Source organism: Larus michahellis, chromosome 2, assembly GCF_964199755.1.
Source record: "Larus michahellis chromosome 2, bLarMic1.1, whole genome shotgun sequence".
Taxonomy (NCBI): Eukaryota; Metazoa; Chordata; class Aves; order Charadriiformes; family Laridae; genus Larus; species Larus michahellis.
The window spans coordinates 85,166,253-85,181,305 of NC_133897.1; the positions used below are offsets into that span (position 1 = coordinate 85,166,253).

At 38.1% G+C, this 15,053-nt stretch overlaps 1 protein-coding gene across 1 annotated transcript in view; it reads left to right on the forward strand.

The window, feature by feature from the left end:
- The first annotated feature begins 2,753 nt into the window (after positions 1–2,753).
- The window catches only part of CDH12 (cadherin 12), a 574,263-nt gene continuing 561,963 nt past the window's right edge, over positions 2,754–15,053 (forward strand). Inside the window, exon 1 of the mRNA XM_074576152.1 lies at positions 2,754–3,660. The gene's annotated coding sequence lies outside the window, so the exon portion shown is untranslated. The remainder of the gene's footprint in view (positions 3,661–15,053) is intronic.

Consider the following 15,053-nt stretch of genomic DNA (forward strand, 5'->3'; position numbering starts at 1 on the left):
AGAAGGTTACTCAAACAACAGAAAACTCTCAGGCGCAGACTGCTTGCCTCATCTTATATATACATACAGGTGAATATTTATTGATTTACAAGGTTCACCAGTGAAATCTCAGATCTCTTTTACCTACGACATGCAGCACTTGGGCTTCTACTCCTAGTTTGACACTGTAGATGAGCGAATTCTCCATCAAAATTGCTAAGCCTTAATTTCTAACACACCTAAGAGTCAGGTGAATAAGTCTCTGCATAAATAAATTCAGTTATTCACATAAATGTACTTCCATGAGGCTGCAAGGCTAAAAGTCTCAGACTTTATTTTGGCTAGATTAGGAAATCTTTCTTTTAGACTCCACAATGGGGATTTTTCCAGCCTGCATCTTCTCAGCACAGGTCTTTGAAGGATCCTAGGGGGACTCTGAGCATCTAGCCAAAAAAGGCAAGAGGCTTGAGTTATCTGGACAAATATTTAAAAAATCAGCAGGGGAGCTAGGGCAAGGATTCATTCATGTTTCCTTCTACTGGCATGAAAGGACCTTTTCAAAAAGGAGTAATTCCAGTTCCTTTAGATACATTCTCCTCCATCTTACATATTGTGGACCACTTTCAACTGTAATAAGTATTCTCTCATAAGTAAGTAGCCCTATCTCCACTTTAGGTTGAGCCTAAAAAATGAGCTGTTGGCACATCAAGATTTTTTTTAAAAAAATAGTTTTAAAAAACAAATCAAATTTGAAAGCATACACATACTTCTTTATGTCAGACACAATAGAGCAAAATTTGACACTAAAATTAGCAATTTATCTTTGTGGCTTTACAAATACTTGTATTTTTTCTATGTAAATGATACTGGACCATTTTTGGTTTTCTTTTGAACTCTCAATTGCCAAACTTTAGTACAACTATAAAGCTAAAAACAATCATTTAAAGCAAGCTTTTAAATGTTGCAGTGGTTTTGCAGATAGTGTGAGTTTTATTGTTGGTATATCCCATTTTAAGGAAATACCTAGGATAAATGAACTTTTTAAAGCCACCTCTATGTAATCAGAAAAAGAAATGCAGTAATGAAGTTTTCCTTGCCACCAATTGATAGGAATGACGACAATGAAAATTAGGCTTGCTGATGATCTCCTAGTTTAAAGCGTGGAATACCATAAACTCTTCTTCAGTCACTACACTTCTGGAGTACAGTGACTTGAAGACGCTTTCATGACCTATTTAAATGTTGGACAGGAAAAGAAATAGTTTTATTTGTTGATTCCCTAAGAGTTATTTGAATCTTTCATGACACCCACAGTTTTCTCCACACCAAATAGGACTCCATTAGTTTTCTTTTTGAAGAGCACTGTAAGAGGAGAACCTAATGGCTCTGGTAGTCTCTATAAACATCTTTTAGGGCATCTGTTTTTTCCTGGTTGACCAACAACATTTTCATGTACAACACAGTAAATGACTTTTTTTAGGAAGCTGGATTTTGATGAGTAGCTCATGTACTAGTTTAGAACACACATTGTCTTCTGTATTTCAGGATAGGTATCTGTAAGGGGCGAGAAAGAGCTACAGGACAGGACTGTGGCTGGCCTGAGAGGGGTAACTAACTGTGGAGAAGGCCATTCCCCTACCTTCGATATTAGAGCCTTTCTTCTTGGTGGGCTTGGTGCTTGCTGGGAGGAGGAGGGTTTGCTTTTATCAGGCTCCTTTAGCTGCATGATAGTTCCCAAGCTACTTACCCTGGGAGAAGGGTTGCCCCCTTCAAGTCATCCTAGAAATTCAGTTTTAGTTAAATGTTGTTATGCTTCAGGTATCCTGCATAATTTTTACTTTTCATGGCACGTATCCTGCATACTTACTCCTTTCTGCAGCAGGCTCTCTGACTTGATCTGAGAAGCACATGAGGGGACTGAAACAGACTTTTCCAGGCTTCTTCAATGCTGAAGTATGGACCAGCAGATTTTTCTGTTGGAGGTACCATGCTCAGCACTGGCGTCACATTGGGGAAGCGATTTCCTGGGAGTCGGAGAACTCGAAACAGTTAAAACTACCAGAACAGCTCAGTATTCCATACCCTCTTCCTCAGGTTACTTTTGGAAAAGAGGGTTGCTGAGACTGAGCCTGCAGGTCATATGGATTAGCCTAAGAGGCTGCAAATGGCCCATGAGCCTGAAGCCAAACCTTTCTGAACTATGACTTTGTAATGCAGAAGGAGGTACTTATTTTCAACTTTGGCCATGGAAAGATGAGTAGAGTGAGAGGAAGGCCTCATCTACTGTGTGATGGCTGCTTTGTGCTTCACAGCGCAGTTAGCCCTGTTTGACTAAAATTAATGAAGTTGCTGCCTGCCACTTAAAAATCCATGCATGTATCCGTTTGCCTGTCTCTGTCAACTGAGTATTATGTTATATATAGCACTGCACTCTTATCAGCTAAATTGAGGAAACCTAAGTGTGTTTTTACTAGGCAGGCTATCTAATTTGCAAGTACAAATTTTAGGACGTTGAAATGTTATGAAGATTGCATTGTCCATGCTGAGGGGGGCAGTGTTAAGGTTGCATGGCTCACTTACCTCGGTGCTTGTATATTTTATCCAGATTGTTTGTTCAAAATTTAATGTAAGTCCTTTTTAAACATTTTATTTTGCAGTAATCCATGTAGCATACCTTTTGCTTTAAAGTTAGAAAAGCCGTCTCTCAAACTTAACCTGTTTTATGACACTTCTTGCCTGCAAATAAACACCAAGAAACAAACAAGAAGGTGGCATATCTACTATGAGGGTCTAAAAGTAAAGTTATTTCTTCAAATGTAAAGCATTCAATATCCTTGATGAAATGAAAAAGGCTTGTCCATTAAATAAATTTCAGCACTGGCCAAAAGAAAAACCTCTTTTCTCTAGACATGTTATTGTGACTGTGTATGCCACAATTTAAGTTCTTTTTTCTTGTTTGATTGTAGTTCAGACGTGTTTTGTGGTCAGAAATATAGGAAGGCTGTGGGAGAGAAAAAAAAAAGATGATATCTGGATGATAGATTGCAATGTAGTTTCTTTGGGGCTTTTTTTTTTTTTTTTGGTTTTGTCATATGCTATATCTACTAGATTGCAAACACATCATCCTTGCAGACAGTTGATTGCAGTTTGAGGTATTTCAGTTTTCTCACTGAATGTTACCCAGCTTTAAAGAGTCCAGGAGGGGATATTTTGGTCAGTCAGATCTTTTCTTAACGCAAAAAGAAAACAAGAGCTTGCCTGGAGATCCGAAAGCATAGGGTGGTTTTCAAGCAAGGGGTTAAAACTACTTTTCACAACTAATAAAATTTCAAATGCACACTGTATTTTTGTGGGAGGGGGTTACAGCGAGGGAATCCTCAATACCAATTGGCTAGTCTCTATCAGCTGCAGTTGAGCTCAGGCTCCTGCTGAAGAGCGGTATTGATCTGAAGGGTAAATGTGTAGGGAACCACAGGGAGGGATTCAGTCGTTTCTGAGAAGGGAGCCGACCTCTTCCAGTAAGAAAGTGGTTTCTACCTGTCTCTCCTGCCTGTGAGATCCTCGGTGAATGAAGGGGACCGGGAGAAAGGGCAGTTTGTTGCTACAGTGATTGAGAGAGAGAGGCATTGCTGCTGTGCCTGCTGCTGCTCCTGCTGGTGCTGCTGCAGCCTCATGTAGCAGGTAAGGCTGCTTTTTCTGGGGAGGGGGAGGAGGCGAATTTGGGATTGCATCGCGGTGGCTGGGGCTGCGGTGCCGGGGGGGGGCGAGGCGGGGGGTGGGTGGGGGGGAGCTGAACCACCGCACCGGGGGACGCTGGCTCCACGGAGGAGCTGGAGGGGCACCACGGGGGAAAGGCGGCCGTGTGGGCTGGCGGGCTGTATCTCCCGCTCATCCCGCTTTGGAATCGCAAAACTTCAATAAGTTCTAAACAAAGTGTGCGAGTCCGCAGTGCCTGAAGGAAGAGGGGGGGCGGTGAAGGGAGAGGAAGGAGCTGCTCCTTGCCTTTCCTTGCCTTTCCTTGCCTTTCCCTTCCCGCTCCGCCGGCGACCAGCCCTCCGCCGGGTCGGGCAGCGGCTCCGAAACACATAGGTAGGGGCGCAACGAATTGGGCTGCGGTGGGTGAGAAGATCAGTGCTGATAAAAAAAGCAAACGCGTCGTGCCAGAGCGGGGACTTGGTTCAGTTGAAAGGGGAAAGAAATAAGTGACGGTGTGAAAGTTGTGGGACTGAAAAGGTATTTGCCATATATATATATATATATAAAAAAAAATTCTTTTTTATGAGTTTTTTTTTTAAGCACTCAGTCTTTTGTCTTTGTGTGAAGGAAGGCAGGGATGTGAGGCGGGGGGGGGTGTTGGGGGGGGGGGGATGGGGGGAGAGAATTTCTGCAACATTGACCTTTGAAGTGGTAAGGTTCAATTAAAAGAAGGAAGGTAAGCAATGCGGATTCTACTTGAAGCAACTTTGAAAACACCTGAGCAGCCTCCTCCCTTAAAAAAAAAAAAAAAAAAAAAAAAAAAAAAAAAGCACTGCAGAAAATAATGTAATGGTGAGAAATAAAATTTATCCCTGACATACAAGATTTTCAAATGCAAGCCATGGTTTATTATTGTACTGTTTCAAACTGATCTCCCACAAATTAGTCATGTGATGAGCAGCAGAACATACATAATCTTTATACAAACATTTTAATGGTAAGTTTAGCCCAGAATTATAAATCACACACAAGTGTGCCTGTAATAGAGATGTGTGAAGGTACTTAACTTGATGAATATTTCACGCATTTTTTTTACTATGAATGGCTGTGTGGTTTTGGCTTTTCGATTCTAAATATGTAGTCTAGATTAAGAAGGATACACGTTTCTTGTATTTTAAATATTCCTTTCAAAGCACATTACAGTGGGGATGGACTTAGTGTTAATTTCTGTGTGTACTGAGTACTGGTTACCAGTGTTTTTTTCTGTATCTGCAAATACCTATACATAGCTGAATAGGAAGGCAGGTTATTTTATTGCTGGATAGCATCAATGAACAGTTGAGGTTATTGCTGTTTTTTTCCCTATTTTCAAGTTCAAATATAAATCACAAAAAGCCTAACAATTCAGGAATACTAAGTGGGTCTTATGATAATGTACCTTTTGCAGTGTATGTGATTGCATTTCAGATACAAAATAAATCAGGACTGAAATGTTTCCATGAAACCATGCTTTTAGGAAATTCACAAATTGGTCAGGAGGTCTTCATTTCAGTCCTTGAACATCTTGTTAGACCTTTCATTGATCACAGCGTGTTTTTAAGCGGTTTCAAGGCTTCTTACAAAATATTTCCCCGGATCTGAAAGCCAGATGGTTACACTGCAGAAGTCATAAGCAGTTAATTGCTGAACTGATTTGAGTGCTCCAGAACATATCAGCATGCAGACCGAAGGCTTCTCCTCTCGGCTGATCAAACTAGTTACCTGATGCTCTTTGCTGAGATTGGCGTCCCTTTTAGAGATGGTAGGAAAAACAGATTCTCTTTTAGGGAAGCAAGAAACAAAATGCTTTAGTTTGAAAAGATTTATTTTAAAAGGAATTTGTTCGACTTTCTCACATCTATCACACATATGACGTTTTCCCTCAAGTTTACTTTATCTGGATTAATTTGCTGCACGCACCCCTCCCCCCCCAGCTGTTCTTACTGTCAGGTCTATGGTGTTTGTTTACCTACTGTGTTGAATAGTATACCAGGCAGAGATAGTATGATCTCCCACAATTTCCTTTCTATTCACAATACGTGAATTCATATAAGAAGAAATACTATTTCAGTTGCAGTGACATACAATATAGAATGACACACAATATAGAAGACATAACAGAATGACAAATACAAACGTTACGGGTGTTTTGCTATATGCAGTTTCTCATTTTGTACCCAGCAGTTGGACTTTTTGTTCTGAAGAAAAAGATGATTAGTAATGGGTATTCAGAAGGAAAGCAAATGCTTATTTCGCTTTCTTTCAACCTTAAATAACCCATTAGTTCAACAGTAGTGCTTGAGATGACTTAAAGATTTTATAGGCTAGCAAATTCCTAAATTGCTTTTCCTTAAGTAATTTTTAGGCTGACAGCTTTATCAGTATGCAAACTATTTTAAATACTTTTATGTATAAGAGTGTTTTAGAAATTGTTGACACCTGTGTAATAGGAAAATCTCACGATGTTTCTGTCTTTATTGCTTTTTTCTGGATACTACTATCACACTATCTTAAAGGTATGGTTATAAATGATTTATAAAAGGTTAAGAAGTTGTGTTTAAATAAGTCTTTAAATGGCTATTACAGAATTAGAGAAGTGGGTAAGTTACGTGTAACTGTGCAAAGCATCATTATAAAATTTTTAAAATACTCTTACAATCATCCAGGGCTCAGGTAAACTGTCTTTAACATGCTCATAGGACCTATTAATCCCATATAAACCTTTCTGAACTATTCAGACATGCGCATGCAATGTAAAATGTTACAGTAAACCAGAGAGGATAAAGTCAGGGTTAAAACTTGCACCATCTTCATGTAATGGAGCACACAGGCGAGGGGGTGGCGTCACAGACTTGTATCTGCTGTAGGTGCAGCCACAGAAGTACCTGCAGCCACCTCATTGGTAGAGCCGGGCTTTGCTTAACATGCGCCCTACTATAAAACTGATCCAACACTCAGTTTCCTGGGCGTTTACTGACTCTTAAGATATGTAAACAAAGATTATTTGCAACACGTTTTTCTCATTAGGCATATCCGATCATAAATACCAACTTTCTTGAGGAGGGTATATAAAAAGAATTTGTGCCTGTATGTCATTCTAAGCATGACAGCGCCTGCCCAGGGGGACATCATACTTCTGGCCCTCGAATATATTTCTTGTGCTTATCTTTATGCTTTTAAAAATCATAAGTGCATGTGATCTTTACATCTGTATTCTTATTTTCTAGATATAATATAATTACCTGCAACTGTTACAGCAAAGAAACAAAAAAATATGTTGTTAGGATGTATTTACTTTAGAAGCTGTATTTTGATCAAGCATTCTACTACTGATTCTAACAATTTATATCAATTTTTATATAACGGTATTCAAAGTTTGATGTAAGTTTTGCCTCTATTGCTTATACTTTAATACCACACAACATAGTAAATAGTACAGAAGCGAGTATAGTGTGAAATAATTTTGTGATGACAACTTGCATTTTGATTAAGTTACCACAGTTGTCCAATCCACAGGCATGAGGTTGTGAAGAATAATCACTTATATGTATTTCTGCTAAGCAATTCTATTTCCTTCTTTTAGGAATATGAAACTCTTTTCTGAATATTTTTCATAATATTAACAAACAGTGATGTACGGAACTATAAACTATAAATAAAAAAGCAAAGAGAAACAAATTGTTGACTAACTCTAGCAGAAGTGTCATCATCTTGTGGAAGTCTAGAAAGGAAACACGGTCAGTTAAATTATAGTGTAAATAGACAATGAAAAATATTTCTACGAGATCCAAATTATGTAATTTTAAACAATATTTTTTCAGTATGCTGCTGAGTAAAAGTCACATTTTATTCTCATTTCCACACTGTCATTCATTTCTGACACCTGTTATGTTTGAACCTGTAAATTAAAGAGTGTTAATAGAGGCAGGTGAGAAACAGAGAGCAAGAAAAAACATTAATTCTGATTCCAGAGTGTCTTTGATTTTTCTTAATTTAACCAGGCATTTCTATTCACATTTTAAGAGAAGAAACTGTAATACCTCTGCATTTATCTGCTTCACTGCAAATCATATGTATTTACCTACCGCATCAGTATATTTGTTGGTTTCCAGGCTATTTATTTGCAGAGTGCTTTGAGGGATCTTGAATGTGAAAATTGTTATACGAAGCCAAAGAGCATTCTGCTTTTACATGACTCATAAAAATGCCTCTACTTAAAAGCATTTGTATGTATACGCAGTTTGAGTGTGTTTATACAGACCCTTTAAACAGAGACATTTTTATGAGACATTTTAAAAGGGGAACAGAATTTGAGTTTGTATAGCACTTACCGAGTTTAAGGTATCACAAAGAAATGAATTATGGTGCATGGTGGCAAAACAGACTTAATAGACAAATGTTACTAAGAAGGGATGTTGTCTGAAGTGTTATAACAGTCTGTTATGAAAAATACCACGTGATTTTTGCATTTTCTTAGGCTACTGACTGCTCACTAAAGGGACTGGAATGGAACGTCTTGTACAAAAGACAGCCCCTCTTCTTTTCCGCTCTAGATTTTACTTTCCTAAAAGTCTTTGATGAGGAGGGAGGGCCAGGCTCTGCCGTGGTACATTAATTTGTCTCAGCGTATTCACTCCTACTGGCCTACAGTTAGGAGCTGTATGTTATTTATAAGTGGTCCTGTCATAGTAGTGGAAGTAATATTGGGGTATATTTTCACGTGTGTTATTTTCTATTGTGATACTACCAGATTCCGCAGAGTAAACCTGAAAGCGTATTTCTTAGGGTAAAAACTAGGGTAAAGGAGTACAGATTCCATCATCCCTCATTAATACAAGTTGCTGTTCACAGACCTCAATTTAAGGAAGACAGTCAAGTCTGACTCTGTTTAGGATGCCACTTAAGAGTCTGCCTAATATTAAGAGATGATTTCCACATATGCCAGCATGGTTTTAAGCAGCTCTCTGCTAAAGAAAGTACTCTTTTTCCCTGAGAGGTACAACAAGATATTAATCATCCCTCGTTACTGAAGAGCCTACATTGTTATCGAATAATACAGAGGTAAAACATACTGTCTTAGGCACTTTGTTTTATTGCATCCTCTTTCCTAATTTCATTGTTTTTTATTGTTTTACCTTGACTATTTGTTTTCTTTTATCCAGTCAAACCCACTGTGAGGGACTCTGAAATAGCTGCTTTGCTAAACACCAGAAAGGGGTTGCGTTTCCCTGACAGATTGAGTGAACTTTATGCCATAGCTTGTTGTAGCTATATTTTTTTAAAAAACTTCTAACAAATATTTTACTTCATTTTTTTGCTTTGTCTTATGTTTCTTATCTGCTTAGTGTCAGTACATAGATTCTACAGCATCTACAGCAAAATGTAGTTATAAACTGAGTTTAGAGGTGTCCTCAACCTCAAAGTAGGCACTCCTGTTGTACTTATTGTATTTTAGTTCCCACCGTTACTTACCAAATGACAGATTTTCTCCCAAAATCTGTCCTCTGGTAGTGGAGTCAGAGGTGGCAAACTATGCAATGGCTTCCCCCACAGAAGTAGTCTCTTTTTCAGTTCTGTTTTGTATGTTATGTCTTATAAACCACTGAAAATTTTGACAACAGCATAAAATATGATAGGACTTGTGTGGAATTAGAGGTGCATCTTGAAAATTACTTCAGCTAAATGAAAACACTTCAAAATAACAAAATGAGTCTCATGGAGAATGTGTTAATGATCTGATGGATTGAACTGCATGTTAAAAAATAGTGATGGTAGATAAGGAAATGATAGTACTGAAATCCATTCTTGATTTAAAACGCTTAGCTAGAAGAAGAGAAATTAAACCTAGCTAAAGTCAAATAAAAGGTCTTTGCTTCAACTTTCCAGGCATTGATGGAAATAGCCCTGGTTCTGGTCTTTGTCAGAGAAATAAAGCTGCATGATTCACTGAAGAGACAGCTCAATGAACAGGCGTGACAGGCTTGATTCATCAGCATCTTTCATGTTGCATTCCAGCAGTAATTATTTATTCCTGTAGAAACTGGCTTCAGTTTTGGTTGATCCTAGCCTCTTTGGGAGCACAGAGCAGGAATTAAAGCTGGCTTACCCTTGGTTGGAGACTCTCTCAAGATAGTACTGTTGTGTTATTGGGAAATAGCGGGCATGTGGCCAGGCAGAGAGTATGGCTACCGTGTTGCTGCCTTGCTCACTACATACCTGCTGTTAAAGCTCCTTTTGGGAGCTGTAGGTAGCACGATTTAGGGAGGCCATGAAACTGCACCGTGCGGTTCCTAGGAAATGGAGCAAGAGCCAGCAGAATGGCGTGGGTCTACTCTTGTCAGAACAGATTCTCCTATGAAATCCTTGCTGTCTGATGTCTGCACTTGGTTGGGCTGATATAGGAATATGAGGAATTAATGAAGCACTAACTAATAGTAACATGTAAACTTAATGAAGATTCACCTAAAGTGTAACGCATGGCGGTGTTTTGTCATTTATTTGGCATGGTGAATTGTTTCGTACCAGTCTGCCACTTTCTTACCACCTGTCTTTCTCATTTTTTTTTTATTTATAAGCTATATTTTAGGTCAAAGATTTGACCTTCCCATCATGTATTTTCTCTCTCTAACCACTCATAAGCATTAGGTAACCTGCTTCAAGCCTAAAGCCGTGCTTTTGACTTACTGTCGGAAGAGGCATTTTCACACACAGGCATATATATGAATGAGAAAGCAACTCTGTGAGTGCGTCTGAAGAAGGCCACTGTGTGACTCGAAAGCATACGATGTTTGAAGCACTTCATTTAATATGTATGTTCATGGAAAGGGATATCTCACTCTGGTGCATAAGACCTACAATAGTCACCTAAACTAGGCAGAAAGAAATAGGCAGGAGAGTGCCTATATTTTTCCGATAGCTGTTTTTGTAAGGTATGTCAAGTATCTTTCTGTGTTAAAAGACAGACACATTCAACGACATACTGCTTAATGAGGATACATTTTACCATGTGAAACTTCAAAAGTCTTTCAGATTGTGTCTTTGTGTCCTGAAACCTAGGTTTTTAACTGTCAAACTAGTTGAACTCTGCTATGAAAACTGGGTACTCTCATCAGTCACAAAGTTGGCCAAAGGCTGTTCTTGACTGCACATACAGATGGATTTCTGATGTATGTAAACAGATGTATATAAACAGGAGTGAGGTGTATAGAAAATGTACCATTTAAAAAAAATTGCTATTCATTCTCTATTTTTTATGATAGCGTGGCATCTGCGCCTCAGTGTTAGAAGCAAAACCAAATTCTATCCGTGTAAAAACTAGTATCAGTAATAGAGACACAAGCAAAATTTTGCTAATGTTGGGTTCTGAGAACCCATCCAGATAGTCCGGGAGACAAGGATGAATTTTTCATGTGAATGTACCTATTGTTTCTACACTGTATAACTCAAAAAAAGAACAAAGTGTCGGTGTCATTTGCTTGGCTGTGACAGAGAGACAAGGTGATCAAGGAATAGGTAGGAGCTTTGTTGCCCTATAGTTCTAAGTTTTGTCATAAGCAGGTGTGCTCGTTTCTGTATGCTCTTCTCTGATTTATCAGTTGCCCCCTTTCACTGAGAAGATGCATTTTTATTCGATTACTAGGTCAAACAGCAATCAGGAAGAAGAACTCAACAGTGGACTGCATACAATCCTAACTGTGTAAGGGTAAAAAACTTTCACCTATAACAGTTAGTATGCTATTTAAATTTTATAGAAAATCATATTAAGTCATCAGGTAGGTTCCAGAAATACAGGTGTAAGACAGACCTCAAAGTTAGAGAATTGTCTGATACAGTAGCTACTCTAGTGTCTAACATTCAGGAAAAGCTGTACGTGGTTCATGGGGACTTCATTATTATGCACAGGAAAAATATTTCACTGGATTTGGTTCCCAAGGCTGTAAAGTGAACTGAGTTGCTTAAACATGAATATGAATGTCCTTCCTGAAGCCATGATGAGAAAAAAAAAAAAATTACTACCCTTATACTCAGGCTCCTGTCAGTAAAAGCAGTATGCCGTACTGAATTTTAGAATAAAAGAAATTAGCAAAACAGCATGTATAGTAATATTTAGTAACTTATTCTGGTACACCGTTAGAAATGTAATCAAAGTTATTCTGTGTGGATGCCCTGGAATTCACAAAAAGTGCAAGACAGACTCCCTTAAAACACCTTAAGTATACTCAGAACAGGTATATAACAGAGTCTTACAGGAAGTAGTCATTGATATTTTTTAATTTTTCAAGGTACAAATGAAGAAAGTGGAAGCAAATCATCTGTCCTTCCTAGAAGCAAATAAAAGTGCTTTCAGGTGTTAGAATTACCGATTTCTCCACTATTTAGCAAGTTCTGCTGCATATGCTACTCCCAAATTATTCAGGCAGTTCCCAGAGAAGATGTCATCTTCTCAACTGCTAAGCCCATTACTACCTCTGTCAGGTGAAACTGGTTTGCTAGCATATAACAATTTGCTTAATAGACTGATTTATTTACTCCTCTTTTTACAAAGATTTGCTATAATCTTTATAGCTGTAAAGAAAAAAAAGAAAACAATTTTTTTTTGACAAAGAAATAAGTAATTATTGATATAAACTTTATTTCTGGAAAATTTAGGAGGAAAATAATTCCTTCTTCGTTTATGGTTTAGCAGTCTCAAAGGATGTTGTCCATAATTCCTTGTTGCATCCGCAATTAAATAAAGCTGCCAGGATGCAGTAAAAAGGGGGGAAATCTTCGAAAGGTTTCTCTTAATTGTTTCTGAAGCTCAGTCCTGTTATCTAAACGGAACAGTGAAGAACTGGTATTAACACCTGGACTTACGTCTATGCAGAATCCAGAGTTCCTAAAGCAGCAATTAAATGGCTTAATGTTGAAAACCTTCTCAGCTGAATTCTGAAGCTCTTTTCTGAAGGGCAATGTTAATTTGTCATGTAGTGCCAATTCGGATTAACTGGAAGTGCATTAATTTTCACACAGGCCCAAAGTCTTAACTCCTCGCACTATAAAAGTTTGTGAGGAATAAAAGATTTTGAAATTAGTGATTATTTTCTTCCTTCTTTAAGACAAAACTTAAATTGAGACACATATAAAAATACCATTCCATATATGTGTAAATAAGTACGTTTCAATGGAACGTTCTAAAGTTATTCTTGTCTAAATCTTAGGTTTTCCCTTCTGTCCTACCTATCCTTTAAGAGCATACTTACGATCTCAGTTACACTCAGGCTGTATGTTCTAATAGAATATAAGTCCTTGGAGCATTAACAAATCTCTCAGCTTTTAAATAGACTGTGACCTATTCATTTACAGGGCTACTTCAATAAAGCAATAGCTCACTTAGGTTAATGATGGATCATGGTGTGATTCGATTTGCAGAGTGCAGACTTGCCCATTATCCCCTAATGTTTGTATGGGTCATGTTATCACATCCAAATAATGATTCAAGCCACCCCGTGTTCCTGGAGATATCGCAGTGATTACAGGAAAGCTTGGCATGCTAGTATACAAAGCCTTAAAGAGTTCTGTTGGCTGCTGTTGAATTATTATTTTTGGCTGGAGTATGACAAAGCAGGAAAGGCTCAGGTTTCTCTGTGACTGTGACACCTTCCTCTTGTGATTCAGTTGGCCATCTGGCTGAGCAGACGGGCTGGACATTAGCAGAAATAAGATATGCCTCTCCCTGTCTTTTGCTACTTGCTTTTTTCTTTTTTTTTTTTTTTTTGGTGAGGAAAGTTAGCTGACCCTGACCTGCTGTGCAAGATTATTTGCAAGTCGAGTGCCTTGTGATCTTTTTTCTTCCCTCTCAGCTTGAGTATCTGACATGAAGATGGAGCAATTTCCAACCGGAAGAAAACGTATCAATACTTTTGTACTCACTGTAGATAACACACAGGAGAGACTTCGGCTGGTAGCCACATTGAGGAAAGAAAAAAAGGATATGTTTTCTAGTTGTGAATACACTGCAAGTACCAACATAACAATTTCTTTTTCCAATGCTGCCACGCTGTCATTTACTCTGAAGGATAGTCCCCACTTAGGCACAGCAATTCAAAACAGTCTAAGTGATAGGATAAGAAGTGAAATTTTGAATGCGCTTGTGAATGCTTTTAAAATGCTCTTAAGGTTTATTTTTACTTCTCATTTTTGGGGATGATCTGGGTTTTCTTGCCTCCCACTGCATTTATACTCGGCAACCATCAGGCTGCTCACTGGTCCAGCTGCTGACAAAACACTGAATCATGTTAAATGCTTCCAATAAAACTGTCATAAACCTCACTAGCGCTAAACCTTTCTAAACATAAACCACTCTAGTTAATATATACTACAGCTAAAACATGAATGGACAGAGGAATATTTTCCTTGTATTGTCTAATACAAAGATATAAGACCTAAGGAAATAGAAAAAATGAATTTCTGTCTTTGCTACCAACTGCACATGCAACCTAGATAAAGAAGAAATTGTTTTAAGAAATAATGCTGTTCTTCAAGTGAATTAGTTTTCTTATAGCTGAATGTTAAGATTCTCCAACAGCTTCTGTCTCTAAGGAGAGAGAATAGCTGTACGTGGTTCAAGAACACTTTTCTAAGGAAAGCCACCAGTACTGAAAAATCCAAATGAAAAGCACCTGCTAACATTGGGTTTTTTCCCACTTTCTCTGCTTCTAGACAATGACATAGTCAACAGCGTCAAGGAGGAATGAAATATTTTAATATGTGCTTTTTTAACCCTTTCAACTTCTTTTCTCACCCACCTACGCATAAAAACTCCATCTCTTAAATAGTTCAAATACTATAGAGGGGATTGGTTGCTTAAATCAGACATTGGAAATAGAATTGTATGTGACTAAAATAATATTACTCTGTCAACCTGCTGGGCGTGGAATAGGGGAAAAAGATGGGCACTTATAATAAACAAGTGAAGCCATTTCGTTACCTTACAGTAGATTTGGCTCTCATTAAATAACATTTTTATTCTGCTCTAAAAGCATTATAGAAGGACCTCCCCAGAAATAGTGCCAAGGATCTCAAAACTGTAAGCAGATTTCAAACCTAAATTAGATTTCCCAGCTGCTTAGTGGTATATGCTCACAGTGAAATAGTGAAAAATGGCTTTTGAAATGTTTGCTACATTAAAAATCTGAAAAGTTTCACATATTTTAATTTGCTGAGCGTTGCAGCAAATTTAGGACTCGGAAGTCCCTTGTGATAGTTGCTTGAAGCATTAATAGAAAGAGGTTTTCTTCCTTTTCCCTCCCCTTGCATCAACAGTATAATGATTTTTGAGGATCAATATTGTATTCCTG